This window comes from Pelophylax lessonae (genome assembly GCF_965119305.1).
Source record: "Pelophylax lessonae genome assembly, chromosome: 4".
Classification (NCBI taxonomy): Eukaryota; Metazoa; Chordata; class Amphibia; order Anura; family Ranidae; genus Pelophylax; species Pelophylax lessonae.
Window position 1 is genome coordinate 225,538,819 of NC_138771.1, and position 11,447 is coordinate 225,550,265.

Sequence of the window (11,447 nt, forward strand, 5' to 3'; positions counted from 1 at the left end):
CCTTCAGGCGTTCTAGGAGCATAAATTACACACATCCTTTTCTGACAACCTATCACACTTTTGAAGGCCCTAGAGCACCAAGACAATGGAAACACCCACAAAATGACCCCATTTTGGAAAGCAATCACTCCAACATATATTCTATGAGGCATTGTGAGTCTTTTGAACGTGTCATTTTTTTTTTCCACAAGCTTTTGGAAAATGTGGGAAAAAAATTAAAACCTATCTTTTTTTTACACAAAGTTGTCAATTTATAGGATATTCCTAACACATAGCATGTACATAGCAAACATGACACCCCAAAATACATGCTGCCACTCCTCCTGAGTATGGCGATACCACATGTGTAAGACTTTTTCACAGCCTAGACACAGGCATTCTAGGGACATAAATCACACACAAACTCTGATCGGCAGGTGACAGGCAGGTGACAGGTACTCGGGCACTGATGAGCAGGTGGCAAGTACTCGGGTACTTTTATAGGCAGGTGGCAGGTACTCTGATGAGCAGGTGGAAGGTACTCGGGTACTTTGATAGGCAGGTGGAAGGTACTCTGATGAGCAGGTGGAAGGCACTCGGGTACTCTGATAGGCAGGAGGCAGGTACTCTGGTGAGCAGGTGGAAGGTACTCTGGTACTTTGATAGGCAGGCGGCAGGTTCTCTGATGAGCAGGTGGAAGGTACTCGGGTACTTTGATAGGCAGGTGGCAGGTACTCTGATGAGCAGGTGGAAGGTACTCGGGTACTTTGATAGGCAGGCGGCAGGTACTCTGATGAGCAGGTGGAAGGTACTCGGGTACTTTGATAGGCAGGTGGCAGGTACTCTGATGAGCAGGTGGAAGGTACTCGGGTACTTTGATAGGCAGGTGGAAGGTACTCTGATGAGCAGGTGGAAGGCACTCGGGTACTCTGATAGGCAGGAGGCAGGTACTCTCATGAGCAGGTGGAAGGTACTCTGGTACTTTGATAGGCAGGCGGCATGTTCTCTGATGAGCAGGTGGAAGGTACTCGGGTACTCTGATAGGCAGGTGGCAGGTACTTGGGTACTCTGATAGGCAGGTGACAGGTACTTGGGTACTCTGATGCGCAGGTGACAGGTACTCGGGTACTCTGATGGGCCGGTGACAGGTACTCAGGTACTCTGATGGGCAGGTGACAGGTACTCGGGTACTCTGATGGGGAGGTGACAGGTACTCGGGTACTCTGATGGGCAGGTGACAGGTACTTTGGGTGCTCTGATGGGCAGGTGACAGATACTCGGGTACTCTGACGGGCAGGTGGCAGGTACTCGGGTACGCTGATGGGCAGGTGACAGGTACTCAGATGGGCTCACAGATAGGTACTAGAATCAGCTGGTGACAGGTCCTATTTATTTGGTGGGGCAATCAGGACATTCAGGGCACCGTAGTATTCCCAGTATAGTGGTAACTCACTGTTTCCAGATCTCCTCCTCACACTGGATCAGTGTGTGAGGAGGAGAACCTGGTAACAGTGAGTTACCCCATCTTTGTTGACATTTGTGACCGGTTGTGATTGGACACAGCCGGTCACGTGGTAAAGAGCCAATTTCATTGGCTCTTTATCTTGATTGGGGATGGGCTCTGTCCGAGGGACGAGCCTCATCCCCGATCGCCGTGCTGCGCACCTGTTAGGAACCTGTCAGGAAGGCTCTGGCAGAGGATGAGTTAAAACTCACAGGCTATTCCGGCTCCACCCTTCTCATCAAGAAAGATCACTATTTAAGCTGGATCAGCACACAGGTTCAGTGCTGTCTCGTCTTCAGCTCCTGCCGTTGTTCCTGAACCTGTGACCTGTTTACTGCTGATTTCCTGTTGACCTTTTGGCTTGTTCCTGACTCCGCTCGTCTGCTGCCCGTCCTGACCCTGGCTTGTTTGACCATTCTCTCGGATCTCCCTTGTCTGTTTACCTGCCTTCGGACCCTGATCGGTTCTCCCTTGGTGGGGCGACCCTGAGGACCGCGACCTGGTATCCACACGCAGCGAAGTCCATCCTCACCACCAGAGGCTCTGGCGAAAACCGGTGGATAATTAGACTCCACACCTCAGGCTAGCCTGTGTCACTTACCTTGGGGGTTCCGTCCAAGCTCCGCCCTCTAGCGGACATCGGGGCCTATCTCTGTCGTCAGGTTACCACCAGCACCCTAACAGCGCCCCCGGGAGCACGCAGTAGCAGCGAGAACGGGCAGACATCATATGATGGCCGCCCCGGTCGACAGAGTGTTCCTGCCAGCATCATTTGACTATGGTCCAGTAAGGAACTGGTTAAAGATAACAATGTATATATGTGCTTCATAATATTTATTTTCCAACAAATAATTTAAAATAGAAACATGGAACAGGAGATGAAACTGTTAAATAGTGCTTATACGGGTTGAAATGAATGGGTTAAGTAGTAAAATAAGAGAATGTCCTGATTAGATAAGGGTTAACTAAATCCATGTACACACAATAAACATTCCTCTGTGTCAGCTGCAGGCTTTTTTTGATGCATCACTTACAGATTGTTGTCCTACAGGGAACTGAGGAGATAAGACAGCTTAGTGTGTTAGAAAAGAAAGAAAGAGGAGGCGCAAACACCTAGTGCATTACCCGTGGTCAATTTGCAAATTGTTTAATAAAAAAGCTCTGAGGAAGGGGGCCTGACCCCCGAAACGCGTTAGCGGTCCTGACTGAAGGACGTGTCCCAGTTCACACATGGTGGATTCTTGTAACATGTTTTTATCTCTACGTCTGTGAGTATGCATTTGGCATTTTTTATTAAACAATTTGCAAATTGACCACGGGTAATGCACTAGGTGTTTGCGCCTCCTCTTTCTTTCTTTTCTATGCACCCGTATTGGAGTTCCCTGCCTGAGGAGAGCAGCACGCCAGTCTTCCCATTCGGAGTGAGCGCTGGGCTGAATTTTTGTAGCTTAGTGTGTTACTTTCGTTTTGGCTTACAAATGTTTTACTGAATGCTCACTGTGATTGGCTGTTAGAGTGATCATTCAATGAGGAAGGATTCTGACTAGCTCCCAGTCATAAGGTTGGGAGCTCATCTTTCTAGAAACACCTGGTCTCATGAGGCTGTGCACGGGAGGGAGAAGGAGAGATAAGAAATTGCAGGAAGTACAGGAGATGCCTTGCTGACAGTGGAGGGGTTTTATGGACGTGTGTAAGACCACGAAAGGTAGACAACTGGTTAATACCACTCTAACACCTAATGAATTTTTGGTCAGTATGGCAGCCCATTATTTACTTTGAAAAGTTGCACTTTTTAATCTTAATCCTGCCTGGAAAACTTTTTTGTATATTTGACAGAACATTTGTTTGTTTTGGATTCTATGATTTAATTAGGCTGTTCATTTCCACTATGTACTGAAGTAATAATACCATTGATCATCTTTCAGGTTGCAATTAATGACTTCACAAAACAACTTTCATGTAAAAGTTTATTTAATCAGTTAAAAAAGTTGCATTGAGAATGCATCTCTCCGACTCCAATTCTATATATTAAGATCTGATTGACACATTTTGCAAATTTTAGAATAACAGATGGTACTTTTCACAGATATGGCAAAACCATCCTTAAACCAGATGGACCTGTAGATGTCGGTGCCAAAACTGTATGTTAACCATATGGACTTCATGTCCAAGTCTTAAAAAAATGTCCTTTTCCCAATTTGTAAATACATAATGTTCTAGTTGCTGTGACTTTTCAAAAGGTTTTCAATGAAGTAAAGCAATTTACATGAATGTAAAATTCTGTATAGTAATTTATTTAATGTCTCATGTCAATGCTTTTTGGAATATTGCAGATTATGTGTAAATATTATAGGTAAATTCCAGGCAGATATTAAAAAAACAATGTGTTAATTAAATCTCAGTAGGGCTAAACTGTGAGCACAAAAACATTTATGTGAATGTATGCCTCAATAGGTAAAAAACATAAGAACACACTTTGGATGCATCAAATGCCTTTGCAACTCAAATATTACCTTATAAAAAGTAGCAGTGAAATAACCAGTGAACCGAGGGGAGAAATAAGCAGTGGCTTATCTTCATTACAGGAAGCAAAGTGCAGTAGTGATTTTATGGTGCATAAAAGCATAGATCTGGAAGAAATACAAAAAAGACACCAACATTTAAGTGAAAATACATATAACTCTTGTATTTAGATAATATTTACTTAAATTTAAAGTGATTGTAAAGGATAAAATTGTATTTTAATAAAATAACAAACCTTGTATATTTACTTGCTCTGTGCAGTGGTTTTGCACAAAGCAACCCCAACCCTCCTCTTCTTGGGTCCTCCGCTGGCGCTCTGGGTCCCTCCCCCTTGCTGAGTGCCCCCATAGCAAGCTTCTTGCTTTGGGGGCACTTGTGCATGCTCGCTCCTGTACCAGGTCTCTGCATCCATAAGACAGAAAGTGCGTCTCTGTTCTCCTGCTCCCACCTCTCTGGCTGTGATTGACAGCAGCGGGAGCCAATGGCTCCCGCTGCTGCATCTCAGTCAATCACTAGGGAGAGACCCGGAAGAGCCTCGGGTCTTGTGGACATCGCTGGATTGAGATTAGGCTTAGGTAAGTATTGGGGGGGCTGTGGGGGGAGCAACACACTGATGTTTTTTTATCATGCATCATAGCATGCATGAAAGTAAAAAACATTCAGATTTTACAGGCCCTTTAAGTTTTATTTTATTTTTTTCAAATGTACCTAGTGTAACTACCTGAATTTGTTTATCAGATTCTTTACTAGCAGAACTCAGAAAACCAAGCCCTAGAAACCAGGTAGACTTTGGTGTAGTGTACAAGTACAATGAATATGCTGACAGAAGACGTTAGAGTGAATTACAGTGTATTCTTTGCATTAAGGTACAAAATGTCCCACTACTTGCTCCTTCCCCCCTCCCTAAATACTTACCTATTTCGATCCAGTGTTGTGCCCGTGTGCAACAAATACAACAAATTAACTTTACAGTAAACATATGTAGTAGAAAATTTGAGCTGTAAAATAAATATATGGTTTGTAAATTCATATTTTATTATGGTGACAGATATTACTGTGTTTTCAGCAGCATATTAGGAAGGGGGGGGGGATGAAGGGAAGTCCACCATGCATCAATACTATAATCCTATTGGATGTACATTGCCACATTACCCAATCATTTGCAGTACCGCCTCCAGAAACCCAGTCAGACCTCAGAATCAGAGGTGGCACAGAGCTGGGGAAAGCATCCCCAAGCACCTCCATGATCTTTTCTGTCACATGACATAGCCAAAGGGAAGCTCGTGGGATTTCCCCCACTCTGTCAGAGCTTTTCTGTGGGAGAGGAGGGCTTCTCGTGGAGTGGGTCTTTTCTGGGGGAGAAAGGAATTTTGCTGCAGGAAAGGGGTTTTTGCTTGTGGAAAGGGTTGTGCAGGAGGAGGGTATTTATTTATATTTCTTCTGTGAGGTTTTCACATTTTTTATTCATATATTGTCATGCTTGCTCATACATTGTTACAATTGCCCTTTTGTTCACATACTGGGACTCAATTACTACCACTATCATAAAATTCACTAGTGCCAGGCTACTTCATGAACACATACATTGCCATTCATTAGCATTTATAAAGCTGTAATTCAACAGAGCAGTTCAGCTTAGTAAGAAACACCTGATTCATGACAGAGGTTCGACATGTACTTTTGAGGATCTACCAGCTTTGTACTTAAGAGCTCCATTATGAAGCTGATTTTGCATGGGAATCCATTATTTTTTAAGCAGAAGATTGATAGCTTTGCAATGTTCAATATGGTATACATTTGATAGGTAAATATTAAAGTCATTTTATGAAGAAACCATGATTAACATGCCTGAATCAAACAGAGTGCTTGACTTAGGGAAGATGGGATGGTAGCTAACCACATGCGTTGTAGCTGGTCAGTGAACTTATGTTTGATTTAGAATTAATTGTGCTGTGATGAGTTGAATCTAATGGCAAACTTCTGTATGATCGGTGTGAACGATGCATGAACAATTCTTTAAGGCAACGGCTTGAGGTGTATGCTTCCAATAGAAATGACTAGGGGCTATTGTCATTAGACTCTTTTTATAAAAACTTTACCTTAGCTTTTATTTTGGATGCACTGGAAGCAATACTGTATAAATTAGGATCTGTAATACGATATGAAACTAACTTAGGGAGACAAGCAATTGCAGCACCCATTGCGGGCTTTTAATAATTTTACATTAATCTTTTTAATTGCCCCATATAATTCCATATCTCACACATATATCAGTCCCCACAATCTGCATTTTTTCAATGTTGCCGTGAACAGAAGTTTTTTTGATCCAATAATAATTGCTCATAGGCAGGGTGGCATGATGTTTTATGGAAAAATAACCACAAACTTGCTGGACCCTCACAACAGTTATGATATTTATCCATTGCAAAGAGAAACATAGAGAGTCAGTGAAGATATCACTGGATCTAAAGTCATGCATGTTTAATAACTTTTGAGGGGTTTTTGGGGGTCGTTGTTTGATTTATGCAGACAAGACTGTCATGAGTATTTTATTGCATTCAATGAACGGGTAGACCCTGCCCACTCTGTAGTGTTCAGAACAATATCTATGTTTTTGCCAATTTTTGCTAAACAATGTCAGTCAATTTTTTCCTTTGATGTTTGGATACAGTAGAGTTTTGTTCAATTACCCCTCTTTTTTCCACATCTTTATCCTTTTGGAGATTTGCCTTTACTTCATCCCTTCCAGCCTTAATAGGAAGTGAATAAGATATTTACAAGTGTTTGTTGTATAGCACTGGGCCACAGGTATAAATATATTGGATTTCACATGTAAAATAGGCATTTACAAACATTTTGTTGGTACTATTGCTGTGCAGATAGACATTTGGAGACTTTCACATTTGCTAATGGCTTGTCTCTTACTGGTAGCAGTTCCATGGGTGTTAAGTTTTAAGATCTGTGTTTATCCATGATTAATTATTTATATTTTTTCCAAATATTTTATTTATTTAGTTCAGGAAAAGGCAAATCCATACCAGTACAACAATAGTGCTAAACAGCAACACATCTAACTGTATAGTATAAAAACAAGTTAAGGTAATGAAGCATCATCGAAGTTACAAAAAACCAACACGTTATATTCATCATAACGTTCAAATATCGACATGAAACATCACATAATATGTTGTAGGAGGTAAACCACTCTAAGAGCGGTGAGGAGTTGCCCACTCCCACAACTTTTTTCTTTAATTTTTCTAACATAAGGCAGAAAGCAAAGAAGAAGATAGAGAATACCAGAAGGAGAGAAAGAGAGGAGAGGAGGAGAAGACGCAAAAAGAAAAAAAAGGGGGTGGGGGGATCAGACAGAGGGGAGGGGAAGGATTGGGTGAGGGAAGAAGAGGGTATCTCAGCGAGGGGAACAGCCCGGGCCATGAGCCAATAAAGACAGTCTCACACAGAGGGAGGGGAAAGGAGGTAGTGTGTGTGAGAGGCATCAAGGATGGGGGTATTCCCAGGCCTGGCTGGCCAGGTGGTCCCCTCCTCCCACCTCCCAAGCTATCAGTGCAACAATGCCATGTCCTCATTAGTGATGTCACGAACATAAAATTCGCTGTTCGTGAACGGCAAACGCGAACATCGGCGAATGTTCGCGAACCGGCGAACATTGCGAACCGCCATAGACTTTAATAGGCAGGCGAATTTTAAAACCCACAGGGACTCTTTCTGGCCACAATAGTAATGGAAAAGTTGTTTCAAGGGGACAAACACCTGGACTGTGGCATGCCGGAGGGGGATCCATGGCAAAACTCCCATGAAAAATTACGTAGTTGACGCAGAGTCAGGTTTTATTCCATAAAGGGCATAAATCACCTAAAATTCCTAAATTGTTTGGAATAACGTGCTTTAAAACATCCAGTGTGTGTATACGATCAGGTATGATGTTGTATCGATCAGGTAATGTAAGGGTTACGCCCGCTTCACAGTGACAGACCAAACTCCCCGTTTAACGCACCGCAAACAACCACAAACAGACCAGAACCGACCAAAATGAGACAGGAACTGGGCTTTAAGGGTTAGGGTTAGGTTTAGTGTTAGGGGCTAGGGTTAGGGTTACGGTGAGATACTTAGGGTTAGAGTTAGTAACCCTACCCCTACGCCTCTAACCCTAACCGTCTAACCCTAAGCACTAAAAATAACCCTAACCCTAGCCCTAACCCTAACCCTAGCCCTAACCCTAATTCTAATTTTTTTTCTGGTTCTGGACATGCTACAGACCTGAAACTTCACAGGTACACTTTTTAGACCCCCAGACACTGAATCACACAAAAAAAGTTCTTAAAAATTGTAATTTTTTGATAGAGAGCCAATGATTGGAAAAATTAAAAAAAAATACAAATAAAAAATTTCTTTGGATTTAGCATCTGGGGGGTCTAAAAAGTGTACCTGTGAAGTTTCAGCTCTGTAACATGTCCGGAACCAGAAAAAATTACGAATTAGGGTTAGGGCTAGGGTTAGGCTTAGGGCTAGGGTTAGGGCTAGGGTTAGGGTTAGGGTTAGAGTTAGGTTTAGGGTTAGGGTTATTTTTATGGCTAGGCTTAGAGGGTTAGGGTTAAGGTTAGAGGGTTAGGGTTATGGTTAGAGGGTTAGGGTTAGGTTTAGTGTTAGGGGCTAGGGTTAGGGTTACGGTGAGATACTTAGGGTTAGAGTTAGTAGCCCTCTAACTCTAACCCTCTAACCCTAAGCGCTAAAAATAACCCTAACCTTAGCCCTAACCCTAGCCCCAACCCTAGCCCTAACCCTAACCCTAACCCTAGCCCTAACCCAAATTCTATTTTTTTTCTGGTTTTGGACATGCTACAGAGCTGAAACTTCACAGGTACACTTTTTAGACCCCCCAGACAATAAATCCAAAGAAATGTTTTTTTTTTTTTTTTTTAATTTTTCTAATAATTGTCTCTCTATCAAAAATGACAATTTTTAAGAACTTTTTTTGTGTGATTTAGTGTCTAGGGGGTCTAAAAAGTGTACCTGTGAAGTTTCAGCTCTGTAGCATGTCCAGAACCAGAAAAAAAAGATAATTTTTCAGTAGAGCAGGGATGGTGGGAACCTCTTTTACACCTATATGATCTTTTTTTCTGGTTCTGGACATGCTACAGAGCTGAAACTTCACAGGTACGCTTTTTAGACCCCCCAGACAATAAATACAAAGACATTTTTTTTTAAGTTTTTTTTTTTTAATTTTTCTAATAATTGTCTCTCTATCAAAAATGACCATTTTTAAGAACTTTTTTGTGTGATTTAGTGTCTAGGGGGTCTAAAAAGTGTACCTGTGAAGTTTCAGCACTGTAGCATGTCCAGAACCAGAAAAAAAGATCATTTTTCAGTAGAGCAGGGATGGTGGGAACCCCTTTTACACCTATATGATCTTTTTTTTCTGGTTCTGGACATGCTACAGAGCTGAAACTTCACAGGTACGCTTTTTAGACCCCCCCCCCCAGACACTAATCCAAAAAAGTCATGCCTGCCACCGTATATATCAGTGGTGGGTGGGCAGTGGCACTGCAGTGGGCACAGTACACTCTGTGGACCTGACAGTCACTGGCAGCCCAGGCAACTGCAATTCTAAAAAAAATATATATATTTTTACTTTGCAAGCTGCTGTGCCACCGTATATATATATCAGTGGTGGATGGGCACGCAGTGGCACTACAGTGGGCACAGTACACTCTGTGGACCTGACAGTCACTGGCAGCCCAGGCAACTGCAATAATAAAAAATATATATTTTTTTTCAATTTGCAACAAGATGCTGTGCCACCGTAAATATATCAGTGGTGGGCAGTGCACTGCAGTGGGTACAGTGCACTCTGTGGACCTGACACAGCACTCACTGCAATTATGACAGAGGAAAAAAAAAAATATTTTTTAAAATGCAAGGTACTGTGCCTGTGCCACCCGAAATGAGTGTGGTGTGCACACAGTACAGTCTGTGGTGGGTCTGTGGCCTCTCACACACAGCGGGCAGGCAACTGCAGTGTACAATATATATATATATATATATATATATATATATATATATATATATATATATAAAAAGAAAAAACTCAATTACCAGCCCTTAAAAGGGCTTTTGGGGACACTAGATATATATATATATATATATATATATATATATATATATAAATTACACAAATACCAGCCCTTAGAAGGGCTTTTTGGGGTGCTGTCAGGATGCTGTCCTTACAGCAGTAGTGGACCAAGAACACTGACTAGCAAGACCAGGAACACTGACTAACAACTGTCCCTAGCTTAACAGCAGCAGCAGCAGCTCTCCCTGCTCTCACTAACACACACTGCTTCAGAATGATCTAAGATGGATGCTGCCCTTGCTTATTTATAGGAGGTGGGAGGGTGTGGGAGGGAGGTATGCTGATTGGCTGGAAATGTGCCTGCTGACTGTGAAGTTCAGGGTCAAAGTTTGCCTCAATGATGTATTATAGGGGGCGGACCGAACATCGCATATGTTCGCCCGCAGCGGCGAACGCGAACATGCTAAGTTCGCCGGGAACTGTCCGCCAGCGAACAGTTCGGTACACCTCTAGTCCTCATCCGAGAGAATGAAGATATTCCACAAATCCCAGGTTTTATGGTACAGCTCTCTCTTGTGTTTTGCTGTAAAGACCAAATCCTCCATCATGTTAATATCCTCCACCCGGCGTAGCCATTGTGCAATGGTGGGTGGACGTGGATCTTTCCAAAGGGGTGGAATGCAGGGTTTAGCGGCAGTAAGTGCTTAAGGATGGACTTCTTGTAGTGTCGTACAGGTATCTTAGAGACACGAAGGAGAAAAAAGGTCTGGTCATCAGGCAGAGGGTTGCCCGTAAACATCTGGGTGATGTTTCTAACCTCAGACCAATATTGTCGCAAGCGCAGGGCAGTCCCAAAAGATATGAAGCAGCGTCCCTGCTGTCTCCCCGACACCTCCTATCCATGATTTTTATAGTAAATCAGCCCCATTGTCACAATTTTCCATTTGTTTGTAAATTTTCTGGTTTGCTTATATATTATCAAGATTGCCAGTTTGTTTATATATTGTCACAATTGCCAGTTTGTTGTCCCATATAGTCATAAATGCCCATTTGTTGCCTGTATATTGTCCCATTGGTGCATTTGTTACTCATATACTGTCGTAATTGACTTCTATTTGCCCGCGTTTGCAATTATTGCTCATTTGATGCCTGCATATTGCATCATTTATATGCTGCCTATGTATTGTTTACCCAGTTACCCATTTTGAGCTCATGTATTGTTAGGATACTACATTTTTGCCTACATATTTGAAGTCACAGCTGTTTACAGAATCTTATTAATAAAATGTAGCTGCCTGTAGGCCTGTCACTATCAAAGTACCATGCTATTATCCTTATGTTTCCCCATGG

The 11,447-nt window shown here is 42.4% G+C and overlaps 1 long non-coding RNA gene across 1 annotated transcript; it reads left to right on the top strand.

Annotated features, from left to right (window-relative positions):
- The first annotated feature begins 412 nt into the window (after nucleotides 1-412).
- On the top strand, nucleotides 413-968 carry LOC309554261. Its single transcript, XR_014225222.1, has 4 exons — nucleotides 413-525; nucleotides 657-741; nucleotides 819-865; nucleotides 943-968. It is a non-coding gene; the product is annotated as an uncharacterized lncRNA (long non-coding RNA).
- The last annotated feature ends 10,479 nt before the right edge of the window (nucleotides 969-11,447 follow it).